We start from the raw sequence: 15,833 nt of genomic DNA on the forward strand, positions 1-15,833 counted from the left end.
GACTGCAGCCTACCGGGCTCCTCTGTCCATGGGATTTTCCAGGCAATGGTACTGGAGTGGGTGGCCATTGCCTTCTCCATCTTTCCCAGCACCAGCGTCTTTTTCAATGAGTAGGCTGTTCGCATCAGGTGGCCAAAGTATTTGATTATATTTTGAAGCTAAATATCAGAAAATATGGCAGATGAGGTTGGCTAGAAGTATAACTCTACTAACTGTATGCTTTATCAAATGTCATAGTCTTTGGGACTTAACAGCTTGTTAAGACTGTTATTGGCCCCACAACAATCATGAATGCAGCACACTTTGATCAACTCCCTCTTTTTTTTTTTTTTTGAAGACAGAATAAAAGCATCTTCACACACAAAGGAGAACTGAATGTCTGTTAAATGTCTTCAAATACCCTGAAACCATCATTTTACTGTGGTCTGTACAAGAGCTAATTTTTTTCTGTGTAACAAACTATTCCAAGTCTTAGTGCTTTGATATGACAGCTATTTATTTGCTAACAATTCCACGGCTCAGAAATTTGGGTTCAGCTCGACTGAGATGGATCAAGTATGCTCGATACAGTTTTGGCTGGGCTCACTCTGACATCTGTTGTCAACTAGACATAGAAAAGTCTCACTTGTATGCCTGGTGGTGGCATGGCTATCAGCAGGGATAATGCAAGTAAGTGGGCATCTCCTACTCATCAGCTAGTAGACTACACCAGGCGACTACACCAGGCTGGTTCACATGCGGTGGCCATAGGGTGCTCAAGTGCAGCAAGTGAGGGCAATTGCCAAGGTAGGTAAGCACTATTCCAGCCTCTTCCTGGCTCAAGTGTGGTAACATCCCTTTGGCTAAAGTCAGTCCCATAGTCAAAGTCAGATTCCTAGGGTGGAGAAATAGACTCCACTTCTATATGGAAGTAAGGTCCAAGTCACATTGCAGAAAGGTGTTTACATGAAGATGCAAACAAACAAACATAAAGTAGTGCCAGTTTTGCAACTGTTTGCAACTCAAGTTCTTGATTATTGACAACAGTAGTGAATCAGACTGTGTGGATTTGGACCCTAGAGCCATCAAGAACTTTCTATCGGGCATTGGACAAATTTGGTGGCCTATCTGTGCAAAACATCCCTCATATATTAACAGATATACTTTCTCAGGATCTTCTTATAGGGAAACATAAAGATTAAGTAAGCTACATCTCACTTGCTTTGAAGAGCACTTGGCATGCAATAAGATATCAATAAATGTCAGCTATTATTATCTTGGGAATAGAAATAATGTGTTATTAAGGATTAATATGTGCTATCTTTAAGTCTGAGATGAACCTCTCCATCAACATAGTCTGTTCATAGTCATGTTCATAGTCATGCACACATCATTTGCTGTTATCTAAGTCTTACATCTTGTCCATCACATCATCATTTTCACATTCAGATTTCTTTGTTAATAGCACAGTATTGACTTTATTAACTGTTACAGTTTTTCTTTTTTTTTTTAATGGAATTCCTATAATTTGGGCCCTGGTTGAACTTTTTGTCCTTGGAGCACACCAAACCTGTTTCAAATTCAAGAACTTCACACTTGATCTTCTCTATTGGGAGCACTTTATCCCTCTCTTCCCATGATTGACTCCATCTCATGATTCAGATCTCATTTCAAATATCACTTCTCAAAAACAATATCTCTGATCATAAGGCCAAAAGGAATCCCTCCCCTGTATTACATGAGCTCATTATCACTTGGTCAGTTTTATACACTACCCTGAACACATTACTCTAAAAATGTTTGTCATCCTCCCCCTCTTGAAAGGAAGCTCATTAGTGCAGGAACTAAGTCTATTGCTTGGTAGGTATATACTCCTAACACCTAGAGGTGTGTCCTATACATGACAGGTTTTCAATAAATATTTGATAAACTACAGAAAACATGCTCTAGTTCTATGTATTCTACTGTTCTTGACACTGCATTTACTCTGAGTTGACTCATAGTAAATGTCTATTTAATAAAGGAGGCATAACTTACTCAGCTTGTCTGTATACTGGCATTTTATGGAGGTCATTATTATTGACCTCCATAAACTCATTAATAATGAGTTTTATATTCAAAATCAGAACTAAAACATCAAGCTGGAAGTAATGCTAAGGACCCAAGGAAACTTGTGTAATACAGAACAAAAGAAATGGATATGCTTGAAAGCAGTAATTCAGTTAGGTCTCTATTATCTGTGCTAATGAAGAAGAGCAATGAAGCAGATGATCCATAGCAACAGATAATGAAAAACTATTTGCAGTTAACTCTGGAATACATTACTGAGAGTCCCTAACTTGTAAACAGGTTATGTTCCAAAAGGTCGCTTGTAAATAGGTTATTTTGGATGCAGAATTCATTTTTCAAGAAATAATATAGCTGACTTATAGTGCTAACTATTTAGTAACTAAAAGACAGTTAGAACATACTATATACAATTCTGGTAGAAACACATGGCTTCCAATTTTCAGATAGAGAAGTCTGGAATCTGTCCTCACTGCTACAAACCTGCTTCTTCCCACCCAGTCCAGAGGGAGCAAAAATTTCTTCCCTATCTCTGCTACCTTGAGCCCCAAAGCAAAGTCTCACTTTGAAAGTTACACTTCAAAGAAGGATGTGGTGAGTGGTGGGGCAGAGTCTGGGAGTGAAGGTTGGGGCTCTGAGAAGGTTTGAGGGTGTAGGACTACCATTATGAGAAATTCTCTGCCAGCTGCATGGAGACCCCCTTTGTAATGAGCCCTCTGGAGGCAGGCAGCTTTCTGAAAGTCAGGTGCCCAATACGGAGGGTGAGAGATCTTTGGGAACGACCTTGACATTGCTCCATGCATCATATTTCAGACTAATTTTAGAACTTGCAGATTAAGAATAGATTACAAAGTGTTAGAATTTTATGAGATAAACTATAAAAGGAAACAAGAATGCTAACATTCATAATAACAAAAGAGTGAAACAGCTCAAATATCTGCTACCTTGAATAGACATCAGGAGAATAGATGTTAACTGTAGAATATAAACAAAATTAAATATTTCTGAAAAACTAAACTGTAGTATAAGTAAACTATAGTATCAGATAATATTTTAAAATATAACACTATGTGATAAGATACATCCAAAATTATATGTACTACGTTGTCTTGGTATAAAGTTAAATGCAACTAAAATAACCATAACATGTATAAATGTGGCATAATTATATAAAAGAAATCAAGGGAGTGATAAATCTGGAAGCTGGGTAACAGCAGTCTTGGGTGGGGCAAAAATAGAGCTGGAAGACCTATGGGTCAATGCAGGTTATTATTATGGACAATATTTTTAAGCTTTGTCCTGAATGCTAATGTTCTTTTTATTCCCATAATACCATCTTTTAAACAATATTTATTATTACATCATCTATATACTAAGTCTTTAAATGTCACTGTTCCTTGGTATTTTGTTTTGGTTCTTTTTTGATTTGTTAATGATGCTCTGGTGGGCTGCCGTCTATGGGGTCACACAGAGTCGGACACGACTGAAGTGACTTAGCAGTAGCAGCAGTCAGATCAGATCAGTCACTCAGTCGTGTCCGACTCTTTGTGACCCCATGAATCGCAGCACGCCAGGCCTCCTTGTCCATCACCAACTCCCGGAGTTCACCCAGACTCACATCCATCGAGTCAGTGATGCCATCCAGCCATCTCATCTTCTGTCGTCCCCTTCTCCTCCTGCCCCCAATCCCTCCCAGCATCAGAGTCTTTTCCAATGAGTCAACTCTTCGCATGAGGTGGCCAAAGTACTGGAGTTTCAGCTTCAGCATCATTCCTTCCAAAGAAATCCCAGGGCTGATCTCCTTCAGAATGGACTGGTTGGATCTCCTTGCAGTCCAAGGGACTCTCAAGAGTCTTCTCCAACACCACAGTAGCAGCAGTAGCAGGCACATAAAATGAATTTTAAATAGAGTGGTCATGATACATTTCATTGATTAGATGATACCTGAGCAAAGTTGAAGGAAAGTTGGAGAACTAGTCATGAGTTTATCTGTGAGAGAGCATCCCCCAAAATCGGAACATCAACTGCACATGTCCTATGGTGGAACTTTCTTTACTTTTTAAGAAAAAGGTAAAGAAACCAGGATAGCTTGAGAGGAGTATGCAAAAGAGTAGACAGTAGGAGATTAGGTCAGGGAAACAACAAAGAAGGCAGACCCCCGGGGCCTTGTATATGCCATCGAATAGCCTTTGCCTTTACTGTTTGAGTGTGTGTTTAGATAGAGACTGGAGGTTTTGAGCAGATGACTGTTATGGTCTGAGTTAGGTCATAAAAATAATCACCATGGATACTGTATTAAGGAGAGACTGTGTTGGGAGATGAGTGGCAAGATGGAAAGAGATCAAGAGGAATCCATTAGGAGCTTTTCTAATTGAAAAGTGACAGGGTTCAGAACATGGTAGTAGCAATGGAGATGTTGAAAGGTGGTCAAATTCTGTAGATATGAACAAAGAGAAAAATCAAGATGACTCCAAGACTTAGGATTCAGCAGTGGAGAAATGGAGTTGTCATCGGCTGATATGGGGAAGACTGTGAGAGGGATAGGTTTTGGGGAGAGATGACCAGAAATTCTGTTTTAAATTTAAGATTTTATCAGGTATTCAATGCATATTTTAAAGCAGGCAGTATAAAAATAATAATAAAGTAGGCAACATAATATCTGAGTCTGGATTTCAGGAGAGGAAGAAGAGATAACACTGGGAATCTTCCATATTCTAGATGATACTTACAGATTGGGCTTGGATGACATCACTGTGTGATCATCCATCATTTAAATTTATCACTGGAAATTGAAAGAAAAATATGCTTTTATATTCATTACCCAGGCTGGAAAAAATTTTTTTCACAATGAATTTTAGTTTCTATAATCTTTTAATACTCTCCTCCATCAAGGTGTCAAAGTCAGAATGCATACATGTGCTCATACCAAAATTAAATAGTATCTCTTACCAATCCTGCTCAAAATGAATGAAATACTTCATTGGTTTTTTTTGTTATTGTTTATTTCTTTGTTCCTATGATTTATATTACTTTTCCAAATCAAGTCTGATTGCCTAAGGCCCTTTGAATGTTGTCAACAATTTACTCTGGTAAAATAAAACTTTATATTTAGAACACACTTTTGTTATCTGTTATTTTATTGTCTAATTCAAATTCCTTCCTCACTGGGAAGTGCATTGCTTCATCTCTATTTAGAATTGCAATTTGAACTCTAGAAAGAAACAAATCCTTCAAGGTCATTAGGGTGTTGACACGGTATCTTACCAGTAATGAGAAAGGCAGGACAGCCAGTCAACTGTCTTCTATTTACCTAGACTATTGACACTGTGTCTAACTGCCATAGCGTTAAAAGAGGAGGTCTTGTTCTACTAATCTCATATCCTGCACATGCTCTCTGGTGTATTAAATATTGCTTCTCTCCCCTCAGAGGCATCTTAAATACACAAAGAGAGAAAAATTTCAAAGTAAAACAAAATAAGGACTTGTTCTAACAAACAATAAATTCCTGGTAGGTAAAATATCTGTTAATGTTCTTTCTGTATCAAATTTGTGAGTTTTCCAAAGATCCTTGATATTTTCAATATTATATTTTTATATTGATCACTCCCTCTTAGTATAGTCTCCAATTGTACTCCCCATGAATGCTTCTCCTTGACCCATTTTTCTCCTAGAGTGTTTTACATGTTTTCAGTTTTTTTTAAAGATACTTTTCAATATAAACAGTGATTGTAGGTCTTTGAAATGCTAATTTATCCTGATAAATATGCTTTTGAAGTCATTTATCAAATGGTGTTGGTAAATAAATTTTATAGAAATGTGCCTGGGATATGAAATACATTCCTGAATATGTTTGATATCCAAAGCTCTAAAAATTTATAATAGTACTACTATATTGGGTTTCCCTGGTGGCCCAGATTGTAAAGAATCAGTCTAATCAGTAGAATGGAAGAGACCCAGGTCTGATTCCTAGGTCAGGAAGACCCCCTGGAGAAGGAAATGGCAATCCACTCCAGTATTCTTACCTGGAGAATCCCATGGATAAAGGAGCCTGTCAGGATACTGTCCATGGGGCTGCACATGACCTTCACTACTATATTATTGGATTGCCATATAATAGCATTGACTGTTTAGACTATAATTATTTCTGCTTCACTTTAAAATGTGGATTTTATATTAACCTCCTTATTTCAATCTATTTCTTCCAAAGCAGTGAGCTTAGTACAACTGAGTGTTATCATTGCATGTATGAGGAACTGCAGAAGAGATTAGAACACAAGTCTGCAGAACTAGCAGGTCTATACTTGGGCAAGGAAGATTTAGACTTTATAATGTCACTAGAAATTAGACATGGTTTAAGCAGTGGTGTATATAGAATGCTGGACTTTGAGTCAGTAGATCACAATTTAAATTTATCCTCCGTGTTCCCTTGAGCAAGTGCCTTTTCTCCTGGAGTCTTTTTCTTTGTAATAGATAGTTAAGAAATGCAAATGCACTTCACAGTTGAATGCGTCAGGGCTGGATAGACTGAGAAGGAACATGGGGATGCCAAAATTAAATATGTACCTGGAGATGGCTAAAGCAGTAGAGACAGCTGTGAGGGCATATCAGTGGGAAGAGGACCTGGTCATCTGCCACTATTATCAGAACTTAGTGTCTTAGATCAGAAATGGCAGCAGCAAGTCAGCCATGTTGGAAACTGGTCATCCAAAGTCTAGGCTCTGATAGTGGAACAGAAGGCCAAGGTCTTGAATGGACAGTGTATTTTTGACTGTTCAGATACTTTCAATAATGAGTTGATACATACTGGACTCAAACACAATGAGGAGGGCACATTCTCTACATTACTGGAGGCAAACATGAGTTATCCTATACATGTGTTATTTATGTGCATACTTGGGATTCTATGGCCAAAAGACCCAAGACATGTCTCATCCTTGTGTTGTTAATACTCATCCCAGGATCAGGCAGTAGAGAAAACTTCCTGGGACTCTAATATGAGGAAGCTGGGACTAATAACACAGGACTCTGTTTTGGGGCTTCCCAGGGGGCTCAACGGTAAAGAAACTGCCTGCCAATGCAAGAGACAAAGGAGATGATCCTGGCTCGGGGAGATCCCCTGGAGAAGGAAATGGCAAACCACTCCAGTATTCTTGTCTGGGAAATCTCATGGACAAAAGAGCCGGGTGGGTTGTAATTCAGAGGGTTGCAAGGAGTCAGACATGACTGAGCATCCACACATGCACTCTGGGGTTTTTGTTTGTTTGGCTGGTTTTTAAATCTACCTTTGACAATTTCTGTTAAACAGCACCAGATTTTGCCATATATGGGTACTTATTTTACCTCTTTTCAAATACACAAGTTATACAATTCTACTGGGCATCTGAGTTTTACATGACAGATATTTAATTTATAATATAGCTATAGCCTATATGATAATTAATATATAAAGAATGTTTTTTAGCTTGAAATATGTCCCAAAGAATTGCAGTGACAAAGAATGCTCAAGCTACTGCACAACTGCACTCATCTCACATGCTAGTAAAGTAGTGCTCAAAATTCTCCAAGCCAGGCTTCAGCAATACATGAACCATGAACTTCCAGATGTTCAAGCTGGTTTTAGAAAAGGCAGAAGAACCAGAGATCAAATTGCCAACATCTGCTGGATCATGGAAAAAGCAAGAGAGTTCCAGAAAAACATCTATTTCTGCTTTATTGACTATGCCAAAGCCTTTGACTGTGTGGATCACAATAAACTGTGGAAAATTCTGAAAGAGATGGGAATGCCAGACCACCTTACCTGTCCCCTGAGAAATCTGTATTCAGGTCACAAAGCAACAGTTAGAACTGGACATAGAACAACAGACTGGTTCCAAATCAGGAAGGGAGTACATCAAGGCTGTATATTGTCACCCTGCTTATTTAACTTATATGCAGAGTACATCATGAGAAATGCTGGGCTGGATGAAGCACAAGCTGGAATCAAGATTGCTGGGAGAAATATCAATGACCTCAGATATGCAGATGATACCACCCTTATGGCAGAAAGCAAGGAAGAACTAAAGAACCTCTTGATGAAAGTGATGAGGAGAGTGAAAAAGTTGGCTTAAAACTCAACATTCAGAAAACTAAGATCATGGCAACCTGTCCCATCACTTCATGGCAAATAGATGGGGAAACAGTGAAAACACTGACAGACTTTACTTTTGGGGGCTTGAAAATCACTGCAGATGGTGACTGCAGCCATGAAATTAAAAGAAGTTTGCTCCTTGGAAGAAAAGTTATGACCAACCTAGATAGCATATTAAAAAGTAGAGACATTACTTGACCAACAAAGGTCTATCTAGTCAAAGCTATGGTTTTTCCAGTGGTCATGTATGGATGTGAGAGTTGGACTATAAAGAAAGAAAGCTGAGTGCCAAAGAATTGATGCTTTTGAACTGTGGTGTTAGAGAAGACTCTTGAGAGTCCTTTGGACAGCAAGGAGATCCAACCAGTCCATCCTAAAGGAAATCATTTCTGAATATTCATTGGAAGGACTGATGCTGAAGGTGAAACTCCAATACTTTGGCCATGTGACGCAAAGAACTGACTCATTTGAAAAGACCCTGATGCTAGGAAAGATTGAAGGCAGGAGAAGGGGATAACAAAGGATGAGATAGTTGGATGACATCACTGACTCAATGGACATGAGTTTGAACAAGCTCTGGGAGTTGGTGATGGACAGGGAGGCCTGGCATGCTGCACTCCATAGTGTCAGAAATAGTTGGACACGACTGAGTGACTGAACAGATGTCTTCCAAACTTTTGTGTCTTTATGCCTATATTATTCTTCACCCATCTTCATGGCTCATGTTCCCATCAGGTAATTTCTTAAATGTTGCCTTTTTCAAAGCCTTCTTTGGCCACCCTACTTAAAACTGCAATACCCTACTGTGCCAGAGCTCCTACTTTGGTGATTTATCCCCATGCCATGATATATGTATCTCTATAGACTGAGGGCAGGAGAAGAAGGGGGTGACAGAGAATGAGATTGTTGGATGGCATCATCAACTCAATGGACATGAATTTGAGCAAACTCTGGGAGATAGTGAAGAACAGGGAATCCTAGTGTGTTGCAGTCCATGGGGTCACAAAGAGTTGGACATGACTGAGCAACTGAACAACTTACCCATCATCAAATATAATACATTTGTTTATTTATTGTTTATTTATTACCTTCCTAAAGTGAAAGCTCTATGAGAACAAATTAACTGTTTCACTCACTGCTATATTCCCAAGACAATACAGTACTTAGCAGTGCTTAATGACAGTCATCTATTACATATTCTGTTAAATTAATAAAATGACATAAACATGAAATCACCTAATACAAGGCCTTGAATAGAATCATATAGGCTTGCTGCTCCAATTACAGCCCCGAGGGCCAGTAACATCAGTGTCACATAGAAATTGTTTAGAAATGGAGTCTGAACAGTTCAGTGCCAGAGGTACTGAATCAGAATCTGCTCTCTAACCCCCAGGAGAGCCGCTCATTACAGTTTGGGCAGCATGTGTAGATTAAGTACTCAATGAATGTTTCCTAGATCTAAATGCTAATATTAACAGCTGTAGGCTAGCAACATGTAGATAATTGTGGTCTTTTTAAATTAATACATTTTGGAATAATGAGCAAAGAAAATCAATGATGGAAAGAAGCAGTGGACTTTAATTGTTTAATGTTCTACTATAGACCGTTTTGATTCACCTGGAAGGTTGCACACCAGTAGAATTATTTGAAGGCCATAATCCTTTAATGAAGACTTAAAAGGAGATATAAGGAAGATAAGGCATAAAAATAAAAAATTTAAAAATAAATACTGTATACTACAATTCATCAATAGAGTCAACAGAAAATGTTTTATAAGAATTAAGATGATTAAACGGAGGACTATATTATATAGGCAATGCCATATACTTTTATCTTTTCAACCCTCAGTGCCCTGGGGCTATTTCTAAATCTTGCACATGTAAAAGTACAAAAACAGAGACACTTTTAGAAAATCAATGTTCTTCTATCCTACTTGGATTTCTGCTTATTATTTATACGCTGTGCATTTGTTTCTAGGACTACTGAGGCTGAGAAAATGGTAATAATTATAGTGCCCAAAATGGTTCCAGTGAATAAACAAATCAATCAATCAATATGAGGCCTTAGGTAATACAGTGGGGGCCTTGAATAATGTAATTACCGTAAAATTCTTTGAGAAAAATCACAGTGAGTTGTCAAACTGAACGGTGGTAGAAAACAAGAGAAAGCTACCCTGTCGGTCTGAGCGAGAGACTGCCAATGAGAAACTAAGTATAACAGCAACTTTATTCTCAGGTATATATGTGGCTGGCTTCCTCTCTCCCATCCAATAATCTGGATATTAATTAAACTAAAGGACCATAAAAAGTTTGAAAACTGAGCCACACAGGAGCCTACTGTGTATCTTTCCATTATTTAAAAATGTTTACTTTTACATTTGTACATCTTTATCATTAGCTTCCTCAAAATATTTTAAAGCACATTTTATGAGCTCAAAAATCACAAATATGGTAAATGAGCATTATATTATGTTAAATTTTAATGTTCATTTAATTCCAGTGATGAAGGAGGTTAGAAAGAAGAATATATGCGCTGATAAAATCAGGATTCTCAATTATGCCTTTGGGGCTAATCTTCATGTTCTGCATTTATATTATTCTTAAATTAAATGAGCCTTTACCCTAAAAATGTCTAGTTAGTCTTAATGATGCACTTACACAGTGATACATGTCTGTTATACAAGGGTAGAAATATGGAATAAATTTAAAAATAAGCAATGTGTACTTAAACCTAGAATTTTCTGATCTTACTAGTGAGAAAATTAAGTCGGCTTTTTTTAAACTAATTAACAATAAATGTAATTTTCCAAATAATAAGTCTGAGTTAAATAATTTCTAGGCTGTGAGACTGAATTATAATCACTTATCAGAATAACAAATGACTTGTTCACAAACATTTTGCTCATTTTCAAGTGACACTTTAATAGTAAATGATTAGTCAATGTTTTTTCTTTTCTGTTATTCTGAGGCATCTTACTGGAAGAAGGATATCAAATACAGATAAGACCAAATTTTGTAGCCAAGTCAGTGTTTTGCAATTTCTTTAGGCCATCCATATTCAATTGCTCCAGAGGTTTTGTTATAATAATATAAAAGCAGTTACTCTCATAATAAAAGCTATTACGTCTTAATAAAAAAAGATAAAAAAATAATAGAAGTAATATGCCTTATATTGCAGCAGAGTAGAACTTTCAAATTTGACATATGCTTTCTCCAAAATAAACTGCTACTTCTGCTACTTAGGGCTTCCCTGGTGGCTCAGCTGGTAAAGAATCTGCCTGCAAGGCAGGAGACCTGGGTTCAGTTGGGAAGATGCCCTGGAGAAGCAAAAGGCTACCCACTCCATTATTCTGGCCTGGAGAATTCTATGGACTGTATAGTCCATGGGGTCGCAAAGAGTCAGACACAACTGAGTAACTTTCACTCTACTAACTAAAGATTAAAATGTATCAAAAATAATAAGCAGAATAATTTCTACTTGGATGACATCTCATAAAACCTATACAGTTCACTCTGCTGCCCTGTGGTTTCTTCCCTCACTCTAAACAGATCACCACTAATGTTGATAGCAGATACTTTTCTGTAACTCTCCAAACTATTTCCTCAACTTTCTTCTTACTAAGCAAGTCCCTGTTTCCCCCAGGTTCTGTCATTTTCTGCATGACCACATACAGGGTAGTAGTAGTAGCAGTGTTAGTTGCTCAGTTGTGTCCGACTCTTTGTGACCTCAAGGATTGTAGCCTGCCAGGGTCCTCTTGTCCATGGGATTCTCCAGGCAAGAATACTAGAGTGGGTTACCATTCCCTTCTCCAGAGGATCCTGTCAACACAAGGATTGAACCTGGGTCTCCTGCATTGCAGGCAGATTCTTTACCATCTGAGCTACAGGGATGGCCCCAATTATAGGTCCAACATTGGTATTCTGACTGACTTCAGCCAATTATTGAAGATCTCACCTCCACTTCCAATGATTGATTTAGGTTTGGTATAGGATGCAGTTCTGACCACTGAAATGTAAAGGTGTCTACTGGAAGGCTTCTGAGAAAGAATTTCTTTCTCTTTCAGAAAGATTGAAAAAAATAGACAATCTGTTTTTCCCCCACACATAGGCATCCTATGTCACTTCTCTCTTCCAATCCCTAACAGTGCAGAATTATCCTCCCTTGAAGAATCAAGGGGCCAGAATAAGACATGGAATATCAAGGAACCAATACTATCTGTGGCCTCCATAGGGCAACTTTTCAAAAGCAGCTCTGGGAGCAGTATGGAATAGAGCTTCATAGATTCATCAGAGTTCAGTAGTCTTTCGACTGAAATCTGGAAGTCAGATCCATGTCCTAGAATCCTATCATAACAACACATGTAAGAGGAAACACTCTCAGACTTATGAGGTCTTTATCAATATAAAAAGTGGATGCTTAAGTGATTATTTGCAGGGAGAAAAAAAAGAGAGACCTGAGTATATTTGAATCCCAAGTGTGTAGGGCAAACCATGTTAGTTAAACTTACTGCCTATTCTGACCAAGCTCTTAACTTCAGAACATTACTTTCCTTTAAACCGGACCGCAAATGTGGGATAGTCTACAGAGCATGGACTTCAGAGCAAGACAAGTCTGAGACTGGTTCCCAACTCCCCCATTTATAAGATGCTTCATCTTACCACATGCTACTTCTCTGAATCTTAGTTTCTTCATATGAGAAATGGAGAGCTTGATACTGAACTCAGAAGGTTGTTATAAAGAGTAGGAGATAACCTATGAAGTGGCCAGCACCCCATATGTTGCTGTTGTTGAGTTGCTTGGTCATGTCCGACTCTTTGCAACCCCATGGACTGCAGCATGCCAGGATTCCCTGTTCTTTACCATCTCCCAGAGTTTGTTCAAACGCATGCCCATTGAGTCAGTGATGCCACCAACCATCTCATCCACTGTTGTCTCCTTTCCTCCTTCCTTCAATCTTTCCCAGCATCAGGGTCTTTTCTAACAACTAGGCTCTTCATATCAGGTGGCAAAAGTATTGGAGCTTCAGCTTCAGCAACATTCCTTCCAATGCATATTGAGGATTGATTTCCTTTAGAATTGACTGGTTTGATCTCTTTGTAGTCCAAGGAACTCTCAAGAGTCTTCTCCAACACCGCAGTCCAAAAGCATCAATTCTTCAGTGCTCAGCCTTCTTTATGGTCCAACTCTCACATCCATACATCACATACCTTCGACTATACAGTCCAACTCTTACATCTATACATTACTAGAAAAACCATAACTTTGACCATATTCACCTCATATGGCATATGAGAAAAAGTCAACAATCTGTATTTGTTATGCTAAGCCTAATGATGTGTTTCAGTGTAACTGGCTATAAAGAGGGAGATTTTTATACTATTAGTTATTCTCAAGGAAGATTTTTTTTAAAATAATGAGTATTTTTAAGAGCAGTTTTAGGCTCACAGGAAAACTGAGAGGAAAGTATAAAGATTAACATATTGCCTCACCCCTCACATGCCTAGCCTCCCCCATTATCTATATCCCCTACCAGAGTGGTACCCTTGTGACAATCAATGAATCTCCATTGACATATCATAATTGCCCAGGGTTCAGAGTTTACATTATAGTTTACTCTTGGTGTTGAACATTCTGTGTGTTGGGAATAAACATATAATGACATGTATCCACCATTACAGTATCATACAGAGAAGTTGCACTGCCCTAAAAACTTTATGTGCTTCACCTAGTCATCACCTTCCCCATCACCAACTCGCTGGCAACACTTGATCTTTTCACTGGCTCCATAGTTTTGTCTTTTCTAGATGTCATATATTTGGAATCATATGGCATGAAAAATTTTAAAATTGACTTCACTTTGTAATATGCATTTAAGTTTCCTCAATGTCTTTTCATGGCTTGATAGTTAATTTCTTTTTCACACTAAATAGTAATTAGTCTGGATGTAGCAAGCTTTATTAATCTATTCACCTACTAACGGGAATTTTTGTTGCTTCCAAGCACTGGCAACTATGAGTAAAGCTGCTATAAACATCTGTGTTCAAGTTTTTATGTACATAAGTTTTCAGCTCTTTTGGTGAAATACCAAGGAGTATGGTTGCTGGAATGTATGTTAAGGGGATGTTCCCATTTCCCAAGGATACTGTCTTCTACTGGACATGAAACAACAGACTTGTTCCAAATAAGAAAAGAAGTACGTCAAGGCTGTATATTGTCACCCTGCTTGTTTAACTTATATGCAGAGTACATTATGAGAAATGCTGGGCTGGGGAAGCAAAAGCTGGAATCAAGATTGCCGGGAGAAATATCAATAACCACAGATATGCAGATGATACCACCCTTATGGCAGAAAGTGAAGAAGAACTAAAGAGCCTCTTGATGAAATTGCAAGAGGAGAGTGAAAGAGTTGGCTTAAAGCTCAACATTCAGAAAACTAAGATCATGACATTTGGTCCCATCAGTCAGTCATTTCAGTTGCTCAGTCATGTCCAACTCTTTGCGACCCCATGAACAGCAGCGTGCTAGTCCTCCCTGTCCATCACCAACTCCCAGAGTTCAATCAGACTCACGTCCATCGAATCGGTGATGCCATCCATCCATCTCATCCTCTGTCATCCCCTTCTCCTCCTGCCCCCAATCCCTCCCAGCATCAGAGTCTTTTCCAATGAGTCAACTCTTCACATGAGGTGGCCAAAGTACTGGAGTTTCAGCTTTAGCATCATTCCTTTCAAAGAAATCCCAGGGCTGATCTCCTTCAGAATGGACTGGTTGGATCTCCTTGCAGTCCAAGGGACTCTCAAGAGTCTTCTCCAACACCACAGTTCAAAAGCATCAATTCTTCTGCGCTCAGCCTTCTTCACCGTCCAACTCTCACATCCATACATGACTACTGGAAAAACCATAGACTTGACTAGACGGACTTTTGTTAGCAAAGTAATGTCTCTGCTTTTGAATATGTTATATACATTGGTCATAACTTTCCTTCCAAGGAGTAAGCATCTTTTAATTTCATGGCTGCAATCACCATCTGCAGTGATTTTGGAGCCCAAAAAAATAAAGTCTGACACTGTTTTCACTGTTTCCCCATCTATTTCCCATGAAGTGATGGGACCAGATGCCATAATCTTCCTTTTCTGAATGTTGAGTTTTAAGCCAATTTTTTCACTCTCTTCTTTCACTTTCATCAAGAGGCTTTTTAGTTCCTCTTCACTTTTTGCCATAACGGTGGTGTCATCTGCATATCTGAGATTATTGATATTTCTCCCGGCAATCTTGATTCCAGCTTGTGCTTCTTTCAGCCCAGCATTTCTCATGATGTACTCTGCATAGAAGTTACATAAGCAGGGTGACAATATCCAGCCTCAGTTCATGGGAAATAGATGGGGAAACAGTGGAAACAGTGTCAGACTATTTTTTGGGCTCCAAAATCACTGCAGATGGTGACTGCAGCCATGAAATTAAAAGATGCTTACTCCTCGGAAAGAAAGTTATGACCAACCTGGATAGCATATTCAAAAGCAGAGACATTACTTTGCCAACAAAGGTCCATCTAGTCAAGGCTATAGTTTTTCCAGTGGTCATGAACGGATGTGAGAGTTAGACTGTGAAGAAAGCTGAGTGCCGAAGAATTGAAGCTTTTGAACTGTGGTGTTGGAGAAGA

Source organism: Bos indicus x Bos taurus, chromosome 16 (assembly GCF_003369695.1).
Source record: "Bos indicus x Bos taurus breed Angus x Brahman F1 hybrid chromosome 16, Bos_hybrid_MaternalHap_v2.0, whole genome shotgun sequence".
NCBI lineage: Eukaryota > Metazoa > Chordata > Mammalia > Artiodactyla > Bovidae > Bos > Bos indicus x Bos taurus.